General features: G+C 36.8%; 1 long non-coding RNA gene across 1 annotated transcript; it reads left to right on the top strand.

Moving 5' to 3' along the window:
- Nucleotides 1-3,437: 3,437 nt before the first annotated feature.
- Nucleotides 3,438-5,150, top strand: LOC148240125 (uncharacterized). Its single transcript, XR_015816332.1, has 2 exons — nucleotides 3,438-3,514; nucleotides 3,748-5,150. It is a non-coding gene; the product is annotated as an uncharacterized LOC148240125 (long non-coding RNA).
- The last annotated feature ends 6,643 nt before the right edge of the window (nucleotides 5,151-11,793 follow it).

The following is an 11,793-nucleotide window of genomic DNA, read 5'->3' as shown; positions in this document are numbered from 1 at the left end:
AATTTTGGAATTATGGACTGAATTAGTAAGGATTATTGATATGTGATGCATAGAAAAAAATATGATATTCAAGTCATGTGACTGCTTGATTCACATTTATTTCAGTATTATGGTATAATAATTTTGGGTTTGTTGGCTAATTTTATCGTGATGATGTATCAAATTCATTTATCAATAAATATATTTTAGTATAAAAAATATATAGATATTATTATAGTTTTTATAATTAGTTCAGTAAATCAAGTGGAAAAATGTTAATTTTATTAATTAAGTGGATCACCTACTAACCTAGTATTTTATTTTTTCTTATCCACTTATAATGATTGAAATCAACTAAAAGTACGTGTAAACAATAGATAACCATTATAAAGAAAAAAATATTTTGATGGAGTAAATAACTTTAAAATAAAATAAATAATTATAGACAATTATAGAGAAACAGTCATCAACACATTTAATTATCACGAATGTGCTTTGACCATCTTCTTTTATCTATAAAAAGAAGCATAGATCCCTTATCATAGTACATTTTCATCAATTACAGTTCTAAATATATGTGCATAATAGTTAAATAGAGAGAAGAAGTGAATTAGAGAATTAAATGTTTTATCAAATGGTTCTCTCAATCATACTATGACTGTATCATTTTAGAATGATATGTAATTCTGATTTTCTAATTTTCTTAAAATGTGTAAATTTAATAAAATTGAGTAAATTAGCTTCCCCATTAAATTCTTACAAGAAAATATTTGGTTTTCCAAATTAGCAAAAGTCTTTCAAAGAGGAATTTTTTAAATTCTAAAAGTTTTGGTAATTACATTACTCTACATTTAAAATAATTAACAAACAAAAGGCAGCCAAGTTACACATATTTGTTCCTATAAAACGCACATCTCTTTATTTAACTGAGCATCCATCCACTTTTATCAAATTTAAAATATTATTAGTCCGTAAAGTTAGAACCTTCTATAATTTTTTGAAACTTTAGCAGTAATCCCACTCTGATACCATGTAGAATATACAATATTACAATTTGAGATAAAAGGAGCAAGAAGAAAGAAGGAAAATTGAAGGTTTCAAAGTATTAGAGAGTAATGCAATAAATATGATAAATGTTCTGTAAGACTTATATATAACATTAGATAGAATGTTAAATAATGTAATTAATGAAAGGTATGAGCTTAGTTAATTTTACTTGAGTTAATAACTCTGATATCCATTTTAAACACTAGTAAATCATAAAAATACATAAAAAGACATAGATTAAATTTTTTGTGTAGTATGTTAATTTAAATACTAAAATCATGTCTAACTCTAACTCAAAAGATTAAATAACTTTAATTTTTACTTTTATTAAACAAAATTTGAAAATATTAGTATATCAAAATAATTTTTAATTTTTAGTTTCACAATTTATATATATATTATTAACTTAATCAACTTGGTTAATAAATAATAATGAAATTATTTCTTTTTAAATGTTGCTTAGATTATCTTCTAAAGTTATTATGTTATAATTTTTTGAGTAAATTTATATATTTATTTAACAAATGATATATATATATATATATATACTAATTATAATACAATATAAATAATCATATGATATATACGGGAGTACATTAAAATTCAAATTCATTAGAGAAATGGATAATTCAAATAAGGTGCAGATGCAATTTTATTGTTCAAATAATAAATAATACGCACTTCCACGTATAAATATTTATTCTATATAGCGAATCAAAAGAAACTATTTAATATGAAGTCTTTTAACTAGTGTTTATTAGGAATTTTATTATAGGGTTGTTAAATTTCATAATTTAGCGTGTAGCTTTTGAAAGATTTCAAATTTGAGCAGTTGTGAAAATATCCACCACTTGATCTTCAATCTTTACGTGCTTGAGCTTCATTTCTTTTTTAGCATTGCAATCTCTAATATAATGATATATTGTGTCTATATGTTTACTTCGTTCACGAAATACTGGATTTTGACTGATGCTTGTGCGGACTTATTGTCAATAAAAGTTTTAATAACTTCATCCTGTGTCAAATGAAGTTCTTTCAATAATCTTCTAAGCCATATGGCACGACAAACACAAGAGATTGCTACCACATATCTGACTCACAAGTTGATAGTGTAATAATGGCTTACTTCTTAGAACTTCATGTAATTGTACAATCACCCATAAAGAATACAAAGCTAGTTTTATTTTTTCTATAATCAATATCTCCAGCAAAATCACTATCACAAAATCTCACAAGCTTGAAATCATTAGACGATGAATAAAATAACCCAAAATCAATAGTACCTTTAAGGTAATGTAGAACTCTTTTAGCAACATTCATATGGGAGGTGGTAGGAGCTTTCATAAAGCGATTTATTAGTCCAACTGCAAAAGAAATATCAGGCCTTGTAAGTATCAAGTATCTCAAACTTTCCATAAGACTTTTAAAGAGAGTGAGATCTACTTTTTCTCAATTATCAAACTTTAATAACTTGATTCCACATTCCATAATCGTGTTCACAGGACTGCAATTTTGAATTTCTCTAAGAATTTTCTTATATAGCCTTCTTGAGAAATAAAAATATTATCTTCCATTTGTTTCACCTCAAGACCCAAATAGTAAGACATGAGCCATATCAGTCATTTTAAATTCAAGTAACATGTTTTTCTTGAATTCTCAAACAAACTTGGATCGTTGCTCGTGAAGATGAGATCATCTGTAGCGCCCGGGGAAATTGAAGAAGAAAAAAAAAAAAAAAAAAGAAAAAAAAAACGTGCGTGCCACGTCAGCAGCCACGTCAGCAAACCCAGTCAGCGGTCCTTGTAGCGCCCGGACAGAGGAGAAAAAAAAAAAAAGGCCACGTCGGCAGCCACGTCAGCAGGCCCGGTCAGCAGTCCCGGCCAACCGGGGCCTGCCACGTGGCAAGACCACGTCGCTCCTGAACGGGCCACGTTGGCGATCCGCGTGGGCGCGATCGGATGGTCCAGATCAATCACGCGATCGGACGGCCCAGATTTAATCGCATGGACGGCCCAGATTTAATCAAAAACAGACGGCCCAGATTAAAACAAAATGGACGGCTGAGATCAAAGGGCAAGGGGTTATAAATAGAACCCCCACACCAGACCACAAACCCTAGCCGCCTGCCGCTCGCCGGAGAAGACGAACCAGAGGCCGACCGCCGCCACCCGCCGCCGCACCGGGGAAATTTCTGACCGCCGATCGAGGTAAATTTCATACCCTCGACTCGTTTTTCCACGCTGATTCCTCCTATGGCCAAATCGAAGCCAAAATTCTTGCCAAACGGCCGGAATACGCGGCCAAAGACCAGCGGCGCCGCCGCGCCCCCTCTCGGTTTTTGCCTCCGACGAGGCCCTTCCCGGCCTCCGTTTGATGCAATTTTTATATCATCGTGATCATCATTCTTTTCTCTACAGGTTGACCGGAGCCGAATCACCAAAACACGAACCTCGCCGGAGAGCCGCCGCACCCGAGAGCGCCGCCGCCGGTAAGCTCCGTTTTTCCGTATTTTTTGGCCCCCCGAGGGCCTTAGGGTTGTTTTCTCACAGGGACCGCTGCGAGTGTGGCCGAATTCGACCGAAAACAGCCAACCCGAGGCGACTCGCCGCCGCCAGCGGCGGCGCCGTCGCCAGAGCACGGCGGAGCCGCCGTGCCGGAGTTGTGATTTGGGCCGAAAGAGGCCCTGGGCCTAATTTGGGTTTTTTTTTGGAACACGTGCAGGTACCGTTAGTGTGTTTCAGTTCCCCGGGAAAAATTCAGGGAAAATTAGGGACGGCCTGTAGGCGCACTGTGAATCGTATTCGGATCCCGAAAACAAGTAAGGACCCCTCACCCTATTTCCTATCACGGTATTAAAGTTCAAAATGATAAAACGGTATTTCTTGAATTAACGCATGTGTGAAATTGCCTAAGGTTGCTAATGGAGCCCGAGTCTAGTGTGATTTATGATTTACTGTTATTTGGCATGTTTTACAGCTTTAAATGCATTATGAGGTTTGATGTGTTCATTTTATAGTTTCGAGTGCATATATTACTGTTTTATTTATTTATGGGTTGAAAGACTGAAGAACTGATACTGTATGTTGTCTGCTTGGCATGAATTACGATTTGCTTTCTTAAATGTGAATTGATGATGCTTATTGAGGAAAAAGGAAAATGAAAGATTGTGTAGACTGATAATTGTATGATGGGGTTAGCCTGACTAGATATCCTGGGAGATGGTGGACGGACCGGGTCCGTAGGGAACCCTACCGGGATTGGGGTCTCACATGCCGGATGGGGTATGGAGATCTTATGGTTTTGGCGCCCATACCGGACGGGGTATGGGGACGGCCCGTTTCACCCTCATACCGGACGGGGTATTGAGGTTTATGGTTTTGGCGCCCATACCGGACAGGGTATGGGGACGGCCCGTTTCACCCTCATACCGGACGGGGTATTGAGGTTTATGGTTTTGGCGCTCATACCGGACGGGGTATTGAGGTTTATGGTTTTGGCGCCCATACCGGACGGGGTATGGGGACGGCCCTAGAAACTGATTATGAATGTTAAAGGTTAACGGGTAGCGGGACCACTATGGACCCCCATGGATACTAGTAGGCTGGTAAATGAGAAAAGGATATGTTGTATAATGATTGAATTTCAAAATGCGTGATAAGTGTTATGTTTTACAGCTTATATTATTCTATGATTGTGATAATGTTATTGTTTTCTTATATTGTTTCATGAATTCCACCGAGGTAAGTGGATGGTAAAGGTTTTATCATAAATAAAAATGATTTGTTATAAATCATGCTCCATTGGTCTTTTGTGTTTTTCTACCCACCTTTACCTCCGTGACGGTGAGATATCGTGATGTTCTTACTGGGCTAGTGTAGCTCACTCCTTATTTAACCATTTCAGATAAGGAAGACAGGTTTCCCGAACCCGTTCCGCAGGAGGATGACGAAGGGGATGCCTAGAGACTCTGTAGTCATACTCATAGTTTTATTTTCGAGTTTCTCTCTTAGTTAGTTTAATCTTTTATACTTTAAGTACGTTTTTGGTTTTCGTGTAAGGGATGTTAACTGAAATTTTGTCTTCGCTTCCGCATTTAATAATTATAATATAATTTCCATTTTAAATTTTCGGGGCTTTTACAATCCTGGCCAACCAGGACCTGCCACGTGGCAAAACCACGTCGACCGGGGACAGACCACGTTGGCGATTCGCGTGCACGCGATCGGACAGCCCAGATCAATCGCGTGCACGGACGGCCCAGATTTAATCGCACGGACGGCCCAGATTTAATAAAAAACGGACGGTCCAGATTAAATCAAAATGGACGGCTGAGATCAAAAGGCAAAAGGGTATAAATAAGACCCCCACACCAGACCCCAAACCCCAGCCGCCTGCCCTCGCCGGAGAAGACGAACCAGAAGCCGACCGCCGCCACCCGCCGCCGCACCGGAGGGATTTCCGACCGCCGATCGAGGTAAATTTCATACCCCCGACTCGTTTTTCTACGTTGATTTTCCCAGTGGCCAAATCGGAGCCAAAATCCCGGCCAAACGGCCGGAAAACACGTCTGAAACCCAGCAGCGCCGCCGTGCCCCTTCTCGGTTTTTGCCTCCGATGAGGCCCTTCCCGGCCTCCGTTTAATGCAATTTTTATATCACCGTGATCACTATTCTTTTCTCTACAGGTTGATCGGAGCTGAATCACCAAAACACGAACCTCACCGGAGAGCCGCCGCACCCGAGAGCACCACCGCCGGTAAGCTTCGGTTTTCCGTAAATTTTCGGCCCCCCGAGGGGCGTAGGGTTGTTTTATCGCAGGAACCAATGCGAGCGTGGCCGAATTCGGCCGAAAAAGGCCAACTCGAGGTGAACCGCCGCCGCAAGCGGCAGAGCCGCCGTGCCGGAGCTGCGATATTGGCCGAAAGGGGCCTTGGGCCTAATTTGGGATTTTTTGGAACACGTGCAGGTACCAGTAGTGCGTTTCAGTTCCCCGGAAAAAATTCAAGAAAAATTAGGGACAGCCTGCAAGCGCACTGTGAAGCCGTGTTCGAACCCCGAAACGTGTAAGGACCCCTCACCTTATTTCCTATCACGGTTTTAAAGTTCAATAAATGATAAAACGGTATTTCATGAATCAACGAATGTGTGAAATTGCTTAAGGTCGCTAATAGAGCCCGAGTTTAGTGTGTTTGTCGGTTAACTGTTATTTGGCCTGTTTTACAGTTTTAAATGCAGCATGAGGTTCGATGTTTTCATTTTATAGTTTCGTGTGCATATTTTACTGTTTTATTGATTATGGATTGAATGACCGGGATATTGATGCTGTATGTTGTCTGTTTGGCATAAATAATCATTTTGCTTGTTTGTATGTGATTGATAATGCTGACTGAGGGAAAAGGAGAATGAAAGATTATGTAAATGGAAATTGTATAATGTGGTCAGCCTGACTAGATATCCTGGGAGATGGTGGACGGACCGGGTCCGTAGGGAACCCTACCGGGATTGTGGTCTCCCATACCGGACGGGGTATGGAGATCTTATGTGTTTTGGCGCCCATACCGGACGGGGTATGGGGACGGCCCGTTTCACCCTCATACCGGATGGGGTAATGAGGTCTATGGTTTGGCGCCCATACCGGACGGGGTATGGGGACGGCCCTGAAATATGATTTCAAGTGTTAAGGGTTAACGGGTAGCGGGACCCCTATGGATCCCCATGGATACTAGTGGGCTGGTAAATGAGGAAAATATATTGTGTAACGATTGAATTACGAAAAGCTTGATAGGTATTATGTTATACAGTTTATATATATGGTTTCATGATGATGATGATGTTATTGCTTTCGTATATTGTTTTATGAATTTCACCGAGATAAGTGAATGGTAAAGGTTTTATTATTAATAAAAGGATTTGTTGTAAATTATGCTCCATTGGTCTTTTTGTGTTTTCTACCCACCTTTACCTCCGTGACGGTGAGATATCGTGATGTCTTTACTGGGTTAGTGTAGCTCATTCCTTATTTAATCATTTCAGATCAAGAGGACATCGTTCCCGAGCCGGTTCCGCAGGAGGACGACGAAGGGGACGCCTAAAGACTCCATAGTCATATTCGTAGCTTTTACTTTCAAGTTTCTCCTTTAGGTAGTTTGATCTTTTATATTTTGTGAGCACGTTTTTGGTTTTAGTGTAAGGGATGTTATTCAAATTTTGACTTCGATTCCGCATTTGATATTTTTAATATACATTTCATTATGAATTTCCGGGGCTGCTACATCATCCATATATAGACACACACATAGAATATCACCATTAAAATGATGTTTCACATAAAGAGAATATTCATAAAGGCAACGAACAAATCTATTATCTTCAAAATACTTGTTTATACGGCTATTCCATGCTATTGGCACTTGTTTTAACCCATACAAAACTTTCTTAAATTTTAACACATTATCTTCATACCCTTCAACGACGAAACCTAATAGTTGTTCTACATAAACTTCTTCATTAAGATAACCACTGAGAAATGCCGATTTTACACCAAGTTGGAAAATTTTTCACTATATTTGAGTCGAAATAACTAAGAGCAAGCGAATAGTCTCCATGCGAGCAATTGATGCAAAAACCTCATCAAACCCCATGCTTCTGTATTTATCCTTTAGCCACAAGTTTTGCCTTGCTCCTTTTTACATTTTCTTGATAATCCTTTTTAACTTTATAGGCCTATTTGACACCAATAGCTTTATTTCCTTTAGGAAGAGTGGATAGCTCCCATGTGTTGTTATTCTCTATGGATTTGATCTCTTCCTCCATTATTTGTCTCCATCTTGCATCTTTGATGGCTTCATCAAAATTCATTGGTTCACTGTTAAGAAAAAGAAAAAATAAATTATTTATATCAAAGTTAGTGATCTCCTCAGTTTCATTATAGAGATCTTGAATGCTCTTAAACTTTCATGGCCTTTCACTTGAACTTCCTTGAGAAGTGGGTGATGCAACATTAGTTGGAGAATGAGGTAGATTTGCCTCTTACAAAGGTACCATGGTCTCTTGGTCTTCGTCTTCAAAGTATAGAAAGAAATCATAAGCATTTTCTTCTTTCTTCTCCCAATGCCAAGTCATTTTTTCGTTAAATTCAACATCTCAAATTACCATGATCTTTCCATTGTGTGGATTATATAATTTATAGCCTTTTGAATTTGCATCATACCCAATGAAAATATGCTTGACACTTCGATCATTGAGCTTGGATCTCTCTTATTGTGGAACATGAGCATATGCAATACTTCCAAAAACTCGTAAACGGTTGACGTTACGTTTCATTCCACTCTATACTCTTGGGGAGTCATGTCTTTCAAACTTGATGTTGGAGACCTATTGGATAAATATATTGCACAAGAAATTGCTCCGGCCCAAAATTCCTTGGGCATATTATTTGCTTTCAACATATTTCTAGCCATATTAAGAATAGTTCTATTTTTTCTTTCTGCAATTTTATTTTGTTGTAGTGATCTTTGAACCGTTAAAGGGCAACAAATTTCATTAGATTCACAGAAATCATAGAATTCTTTGGAAGTAAATTCACCTTCTCTATCTGTTTTCAAAGACTTTATTTCACAACCACAATATATTTTTACAAGAGTTTTGAAATTTTTAAAAGCAACAAAAATATCTAATTTTTGCTCTAAAAAATATACCCAAGTCTTCCTACTAAAATTATTAATAGATAGTAGAAAGTATTTGTTTTACTCAATGAGAGTAGATTGATTGGCCCACGCACATCAACATACACAAGTTGAAGTAGTTTGGTTGCTCTTGTAGTAGCATATTTTAGGAAACTCCTTCTTGAATGCTTTCTAAGTAGACATGCTTCACATAATTAATTAGGGTGGTTGATTAATGGCATCTCTTTCACCCTTTTTCCTTCTCCCATCGTCTTGAGTGCACCAACGTTCAAATGGTCAAATCTCATATGCCAACACCATGCCTCATCTTTTATACTAGCCTTCAAACATCTTGCTTCAATAGTTTTGATATTCAAGATAAATATTTTATTCTTTGACATATGCACCTTAGTAATAAATTAACACTTTTATCTCTAAGCCAAAGACAAATAATCTTTCATGTGAATTTTATATCTATTTTCAAGAAGTTGGTACAAACTCAAAATATTACTTCTTAACTTTGGCAAAGAGTAAACATTAGTGATAAGTATATGTCTAACATTTTTTGAAGAAATTAGAATTGTACATTTTTCTTGAATTTGAACTTTTGAAGAGTCTCCAAAAGAAACATTGTCATTAATCTTCTCATCAAACTCCACAAATTTTTCTTTATTGCCACATATGTGATTGCTTGCTCCATTATCCAAGTACCATGAATTATGGGTATCACTATCTCTCTCTTTACATGCTAGCAATAAAGTTATTTTTTCTTCATCTTGTTTATTATTGACAAAGTTGGCTTGTTCCTCCTTCTCGTTTAAAGTGTTATGACATTCCCAAGTATAATATCCATATATGTGACAATTGTAACATTCAATAATTGATTTGTTAGAATTTCTATAGCTACATCTTCCTCTTCCTCTTCTACGACCTCTATCTGACGGTTGACTTTTATCTTCATTATCAGTATCATTTTGAGTGTCATTTCTTTTAAATGCTTAACCACGACCATGACCACGTCCTCTACCTCTTTCTCGTCCTCTTTGCTTTCCACCATCATTCAAAGAGGCCTTTGATTTGAGAACTTATTCTAATGGCTCTTCTTGTGTTCTCTTTATTTTTTCTTCATGAGTTCGTAAAAATCCCTCTAATTGCTCAAATGTCAAAATGTCTAAATCTTTTGATTCTTCAATGGCACAAACCACATAGTCGAATTTTGGTGACAATGATTGAAGAATTTTCTACCGCACACGAACATCTTCCATCATCTCACCATATCTCTTCATTTGGCTTACTATAGACTTTACCCTTGAGCAAAATAAGAAATGAATTCAATATCTTTCATTTGTAAAGCCGCAAACTTGCCTCGTAAAGTTTGGAGTCACGCTTTCTTTACCTTGTCAACTCCTTGAAGGGAATTCTTCAAAATCTCTCAAGATTGCTTTGCGTTGGTAACATCGGCCACCTTTAGAAACATAAATTCAGCCAAACTTTGATGGATGAGTGCAAGAGCTTGTTGATCCTTCTTCTTTATTTTTGCAAAAACATCCCTCTTATTTTGAGTTAAGGATGCTTCATCTTCGGGTGGAATAAAGTCTCTTTCTATAATATCCCACACATCTTGTGAGCTAAGTATGACTTTCATACGAATATACCAACTTTCATAGTTTTTTTTTTAAGATGAAGAAATTGAAAAAAAAAATAAATTATTGATAGTTATCTCTCTAAAATTTTAACAAGAAACTAAGCTCTGATACTATTTTATTGGAGAAATGAGAAAAAGGCTAAAGAGACTAATAAGAAGACTCAAGTTTTTTTATTACAAGTAGTAGAATTAATTGTAACCACCAACAAATATAATAAATATAATTTATGACCGACAACTACTAATAAATCAAAAGATATATAGATACTCTAATTTATGAACTTCAACTACTAACAAACTAATTAATTATATTCTAATTTGCAAATTAATTCTTAACAGATTGGAGAAACTAACCGATATCTTCCCAGCAAATTTATTATTTTTTATAGTGAAAGAAATAAGGCTTAAGATCTGGGAAAGATCTTCCAGAATCTGACCAGAGAGAGGTTATTGTTTGATACATCAATCCTCTTCAAATTATTCAAGTAAGATAGAGACAGGGGAAGGCTGCCTGAGAATTGGTTTTTACCTAAATCCAAATGGGTAAGACCAGTGCAGTTTCCTGTATCTTCTGGCAACACTCCAACCACATTATTGTTTCTCAATCTCAACACTGCAAGATGTCTTGTCTTGCAGACAGCAGCAATAGTGAGGACTCTGAGGAGATTCAGCTGCTCAAGGATTATTTTCCAGACAAATTTTGACTTTGAATCATAAGTAACTCCTACCCATTTGTCAGTACAAGGGTCTGAATTCATGGTCCAACTCCATCCTTCTTCCACATTACCTGAAGATAGTAGTTGAAAAAACTGAACTAGTGATTGTTTCACATCATCTTCTTCAGAATTCACTGTCCCAAATAGGAGATAGATCAGAAGAAAGAGCACCAAGGTCGGAGTTTCCCTCATTTCAATTATTTGCTTTGGCTTTAGTGAATGTTTACATCACAAACTCTCTTGAGAAATCAGGCTGTTAAATCCAGTTCAAGTTGTCAATCGGCTGAATTTACAAAGACCATTTTTGTAATAATATGGCAGCAAGAAAGTTGGTGCCGACAGATTGATGAGGCCATGTTCTTTTCTTCATTGGTTTCTTAAGCTTTCCATCCTATGCTTCCTCATAACGTTATTTGCCAATTTTTGTCTCCTCTGGCTGTCTACCATTTTGCTAATAGCTATATGATCATATATATATATATATATATATAATCATACATGCCTATTACATGATCAATGGAATGAGAGGATAAATGTTGAATAGGGTAATTTCCATACATGGGTTCTATGATTTTTCTTGACCAGCAGGGAAAATAAAGTTTTGTTGGTAAATGAAATGAATATGATTCAATATAATTTTCCTTACATAAATATTAGCAAGAATGTTGAATATATATATATATATATATATAACTATTCTAACTAGAAATTGAAAATGAAATGAAATGAGTGTAATTTTTTTC

Source organism: Carica papaya, chromosome 9 (assembly GCF_054855325.1).
Source record: "Carica papaya isolate Zhongbai chromosome 9, ASM5485532v1, whole genome shotgun sequence".
Classification (NCBI taxonomy): domain Eukaryota; kingdom Viridiplantae; phylum Streptophyta; class Magnoliopsida; order Brassicales; family Caricaceae; genus Carica; species Carica papaya.
The sequence above is the reverse complement of the archived record's forward strand: the minus strand, read 5'-3'. Positions and strand labels throughout refer to the sequence as shown.